This window comes from Saccostrea cucullata, unplaced genomic scaffold (genome assembly GCF_032062105.1).
Source record: "Saccostrea cucullata isolate Sc308-1 unplaced genomic scaffold, CSIRO_AGI_Scuc_v1 ctg13909, whole genome shotgun sequence".
Lineage (NCBI taxonomy): Eukaryota > Metazoa > Mollusca > Bivalvia > Ostreida > Ostreidae > Saccostrea > Saccostrea cuccullata.
In genome coordinates this window covers 1537-7677 of record NW_026920293.1, presented here as the reverse complement: position 1 = coordinate 7677, position 6141 = coordinate 1537, and the positions used below count along the sequence as shown (strand labels likewise).

At 31.5% G+C, this 6141-nt stretch overlaps 1 long non-coding RNA gene across 1 annotated transcript; it reads left to right on the top strand.

The window, feature by feature from the left end:
• Positions 1 to 273: 273 nt before the first annotated feature.
• On the top strand, positions 274 to 5736 carry LOC134246434 (uncharacterized). Its single transcript, XR_009987632.1, has 3 exons — positions 274 to 328; positions 795 to 831; positions 5678 to 5736. It is a non-coding gene; the product is annotated as an uncharacterized LOC134246434 (long non-coding RNA).
• The last annotated feature ends 405 nt before the right edge of the window (positions 5737 to 6141 follow it).

The window sequence follows — 6141 nt, the reverse complement described above, 5'->3', positions numbered from 1 at the left end:
TAATTTCAGGAAGGAGATAAAAATTTTGACAACTCGGTAAGAGAAGTCATATACAAATGTTGATATGTAATTTTGATATTTTAATAAATTTAATTTGGAAACTTAATAAAGCTGAGAAAATAATGTTTTAGATATTTGTAAGTACTTTTAAAATCAAAATACTCATTAACCAGCTTAAATATTATCTCTGATACACACATATTTATGCACACTTAAATCTAAGAAATACAGACATTCAAAAGTGCTATTATTAGATGCATATTTTTCTTTCTAGGGTTCCAGTAATTCCAGTGGTTCTAGTGGGTTTGAAAGTGTTACTCCACATACGGTAAGAAAGATAAAATATATCAGAAACCCATGTTAACATACAGAATGTTAGCCAAAGAAGAGTAGACACGGTATTGCTCCTCTTTACTTTGTTTGAGTAGGATGTACTTGCAATGTTTATTGAAAAAAAAATGGAATAATAAATAATAACGTGTGGAATTAACATATTAAAGATAGTTTTACATTGTTTAAGAGGAAAAACATGAATTATGCATTCATAATGCATAATAGGGTTTTGATATCAATTGAATTTACGTAACAAAAGTATCGAAGAATTGATCCGGAATCCTCTGTGAATTAAGAACTGCTAAATACATACAAAGCTTTACAAATTGCACAATTTTTTTGTAATGAAACAAAATTTAAGAATTTTAGGATTTTGTGCTTTTCAAAACTTCTGATAATGAACGAAATATAGTCAAGTAATAAAAATAAGTAAAGACAAAATCTGTATACTTTTTCCTTAGTCAGAAGAATCCGACGCGCCGACCAGTCCTTCCAATGGTAAGTTGGAAAAATCTAATTGGAATAGAAAACACTTTATATTATATTTTCAATTGTGAAAAACAATATACGATAATTAATCTTTTGATTATACTGATATTATGTCATATTATGTATGAAAGAATAGCAAAATGATATTTTGTGACAGTGAAGGAGCATATCAGAAATGCAGCAAGATACTCGATTTTCATTCCCTCTGTCGACAATGTAGTTAATATTACTCCCTGGTTTGTTATCAGACAAAAAGATTAAAAACAGACATTCAAAAAGAAAATGTTAAAATTCATACTTACAATGTTTTCAATCTTTTAACCTCTATATAATGACAAAAACTTGTAATACTGTGTTATAAAAAAGGTAAACAAAAAAATTTTAAATAGGAAGAACGATTAATTGATTGTATGTTGTTTAACGTCCCTCTCGAGAATTTTTCATCATATTGAGACGATTTTTCATCATATTGAGACGCCACCACTTGCCGGTGGAGAGCTGCAACTTTTGTCCAGTACTCAGCACTCAGTGCCGTTGAGCGGGTTAGGGATCTTTTCCCTGTTAGCATGCGCACCTATTGCAACACGGGACCTCGGTATATATACAGTGTCATCCGAAGGACCGGTCTCCACGAACACGCAATTTTACAGGTCGAGGAAACTATTTTCTGTGACGTCGGAATAAATGTTAAGAGAGGAACAAACGTGACTGACAAATGGACCAATCGGTTCAATGAGTTGCATTATGGTTTACTACAAAAATACATGTGTGTTTCTAAAAGGCCATTTTTTTCCAAGCATTTTACACACTTAATACAATACGAAGATCACTATCTACTAATTCCATGCTCACATTTATATACAAATCATTTACAATGATAAAAATTAGGGGTTTTTTCCACTCCACTGTACAAGTCCGTTTGTTTATAGCTTTCCCCTTGCTGTGCTATCAGTGAAAAGTCATTTCACGTCAATTTTACGTGACTATTCTTATATAGGTCCAAAACAATCATCTCTGAGGTGTGCTCACGTATTGTCATTGTTTCCAACGTATATATTCGAAATTTATGCTACTCACGTTCTATTATCAATGTGTATGAGGGTTTATACATATATAACAGGTAAATGAAAAAAAAAAAGTTAAGATTTTTTTTTGGTTTATACAATGCAACTTTTAATTTCTGGTAACAAATAACTGAGCAATAACTAATTTAACCAGTAACATGGCACATAAACAAATATGATTTTAAGAACACTTGAGTCTTATTTACTTGTGAAGACTTTGTGAGCGGTATTTCAAAGTATAATTTAACAAGGAAAACTGACTTTGTTTGTTAATGTGAGCATGGGGAATCTTATTTAGTACCCGATCTTCGTATTTTTCATAACACGTTTAAAAAAAATGTAAGCTGAATTCTTCAGTCCTAAATTTCCCTGACATACGTGTCTGTAGTAAAAATAAACATGTAGTAGACCATCATGCTTTTCGGCTCATTCACTGGATTAGACAATTGTTTGCTTTGAGCATCTCTGAGCGCAATCGCAACAATATCCATATAAGGTAGTTTTCTCGACCCGTTTAAGGATTGGCTCTTTACTTCGCGACTCTAGGGCAGACGCTCTAAACACCAATGCGTCACGCATACAATAAGGGAAAAAAAGAAATAAAGAATAAAGAAAATTCGAGGTTTTGTCGTTGTTGAATAAAGAATTTATTTCATTCGTAAAACATTTTTTTATTTGTGCCATTATGCTTGTAAAAAGAATAAAAAATTTTATCCTTATCGTGAAACAAATTTTCCCTATTCAACCACAAAACATGTATGTGGATAATACTTGCAGAGAAATAGATAAGTTTACAGGTTTTGAGAGATTGGTTGTATTATGTTTCATTTCGTGTACTAGCTAGCCTTTCATGTCGCTTTTAAGGACACTCTAAACACTGCACACTAAAGAGCTCTTTTAATGGGTAGTTTAATGCAGTAAGAGTGTATATATATAGGTGTGAGTTCTGAAAAGCGTTTTAAACTTTACATTATTTAAAACTTATATTGTAACAATTTTATTTAATACAGCCTAACTTTATTATAACGTTTTCCTTTATCTTATTTTTTATCAATTTACTGTTTTTTTTTTATGTATGTCTGCCTAATGCCAATAGAAAATAAGATAATCAGAGAGTTGAATGTCATTTTTTTCCGGAAAAATATTGCACAAAACATGCGGCTGAAAATAAATGACAGAGGAAAAACACAATCAAAATTAACATTCCCTGTAAAAAACAATTCAAGTACAACTGCAAAATGAGTACCGGTACATGAAAATGTAAAAGGCAGTTTTTTGAAACTTTGTCAAAAAACATATATACAAAATAACATAAAAAGTCGAGACTACTTAAGTTCCATTGCTTACACCTGTATAGAAAATGTAATTGTACATTATCAAAAGGTAAAAATAAAATACTGTACATCACCAGCTTGTGTGACTAGCATATCATACGCAGACTAGACATAGATGGTAAAAAATATATGTCATATCACAACTAGTACCCGTGATAACTCCCCCCCCATTCTAATGCACATTTATGAAGGATTGAAGTTTATGCTGGATCTGGCATGTGCACAGGAAAAGCATTGCGAGAACTAGGGGGGAAACTAACGTGACTGACAAATCGACCAATCAGCTCAATGAGTTGCATTTTATGCATTTATGGGTTACTACATGAAATACTACATGTGGTTTTCGAAAACGCTAGTTTTTAAAAATTGCTCTCGGAAAGACGTGATGCATTTTTTCCAAGCAATTTACACGCTTAATGCATTATGTACATTATTATCTACTAATCTCATGTTCACATTTACATGTACAATGTCATCAAATGATTAACAATGAAAAAAAGGAGATTTTTCCCCCACTCCATTATATAAGTCCGATTGTTTACAATTTTCCCGTTCCTTACTGTCAGTGAAAAGTAAATTTTACGTGACTATTCCTCAAAAAAATGCAGCCAACTCTGAGGTGTGCTCACGATTGACAATGTTTACAACGTGTACAACTTGAAAAATACAGTATCCTACTCAATACACCTTTTAGATCAATGCACATAAGAATTATAAATACAGAGGTAATTTTAAAAAACGTGCAACTCTAATATTTTTTTTTAAATAAATGCATGAGTTTAAATTTCTTAAAAAAATAACTGAGCAACAACTAATTCAACCAGTTACATGATAAATTTATCATGGAAAAAATATCAAGTTTAAAAACTGAATTTTTTAACTTTGGAGTTTTTTGGGGGGTTTAATTTCTTTTTAACAAGGAAAACTGAGTTTGTTTGTTAATGCGAGGTAGAATTTTCAATTAGTACCTATTCTTCGTATTTTTCTCAAACACGTTTAAAAAATATTGTAAATTGGCTTTACAGCAGTCATTTGAAATCGCAATCCAAATTTCCTAACCCACGTGGATGTATTTAAAAACGTAGTAAACCATCATGCTTTTGGCTCATTCACGATATTGGATCATTGTTTACTGTGACATGCGAGATCACGTGATATGAATATTTCAATAAGAGGCGATTTAACATCCGACTCGAAGAGAAAATAATTTTTAATAATATTTTATAACTTTTTTAGCTCACCCGAGCCGAAGGCTCAATTGGCTCTTCTATACATTTTTTCTGTCGTCGTCCGTCTGTTTCCTTCCGTCCGTCTGTTAATTTTTCACATTTTTACTTCTTTTCAAAAACCACTAGCCAATTTTAATCAAACTTGGTACAAAGAATCCTTAGGTTAAAGGGGGTTTTAAATTGTTGAAATAAAGGGCCAAACCCCTAACAAGGGGAGATAATAAAGAAAATACAAACATGGGTGGGTTAATAAAAGAAATCTTCCTCTCAAGAACCACTTGGCCAAAAAACTGGACATCTCTTTGAATTTGGATTGGCTGATTTCTTGATAATTCAACTTTATATTGAAAATGACATGGGAGGCCTCGTGAATTTTAACGCGGCCGAGTCTAATTCGAGTGTGCATGACTTTGCGCAGCTTTTTTATTTTATGCAGTCATTTGTTCGACAGTACACCTTTTCCAAATATTTTGATTTTAATAAAAAAATGCACATTATCTGTAATCCCTTCTGGTCTGAAAATGTAAAATATGATAATTTGGCGCTTTTCTAACAAATTCCTATTGGGTAAAATATTAAAAATTTACAACTTTTGAGAATGCCCCCCCCCCCCCCCTGAGAAATCGAAATGGCAAACATTCGATATTCAATAGACATAACATCAAAATTTAATTTTTAAAAAATTATCAAAATCCCTAGGACCGAAGTAATTAGACTCGGCCTCGTTAAGTCTATAAGACAGTTTTTTTTCTAAATCTAAACTAACAACTCTTTTTATAATAACATGAACGTAATTCTTATGAATCAATGTCTAGCTAGTTTTTGGGGTATGTCAGGGACATCAACGATAATTGGGAAAGTGTATAGTTGGTGACGTGTATTGGATTTAGGCGTTTTTGGTTTTGTTTTTGGTAAGATAGTGAGTGTCATTTCCTCGGTACTAACAGATTAAATCAATATAATCCTGAGATTGTTCTTCGTTTTCTTTTTTTTTTGTTTTTTTTTTTTCATCAAAATACTGCTTTGATTGCAAACTTGGTTTAAAGGGTTTTTGATATATTATGGTTTTTGAAATAACTTTGTTAAAAGTTTCAGGTTTTATACATGTATCTTTTCAATTTGTTAGAAAGGGTTTCTTCTGTGAATCGTTCATGGTTCATGGTTCATGGTACCTTTCTTTACTACTTGTTTTAACGATTTCATTTTTGTTTTTTCTATTAATTTACAGGACGACTTGATGATCCTGACACAAATTGTTCAGATTTTGAGGAAGAAGATGAAAATATTGTATGTGATATTTGTAAAATCTTTCCTCGAATAAGTAATCACTTTGCAAGCTTTGGCCAATAAAACCCGGAATGAAATATATTGAGATAAAGAACAGTCATGATCTGAAAAGACCGTCTTTAATTCAGTGTGTGATTAATGGCCTAACAATTAGTATGAAAAATGTCAGTCATTATTTAACTCCATGATAAATGTCTTTGCTGACAAGGTCATATTATCGATGATAAAGCTTCCGAAATAATAACTTTAAACGAAACAGCTGAAATTTTTGTTTCATCAACTTGTTTGTCAATAATTTACCTCGTTTTAGAAATTGTACATACGTAGAGCATAACCTTTAAGCAAATATATTTTGAACATTTCATTTAACCATAGACATATTTTAAAAATACAAATTGTATCAAT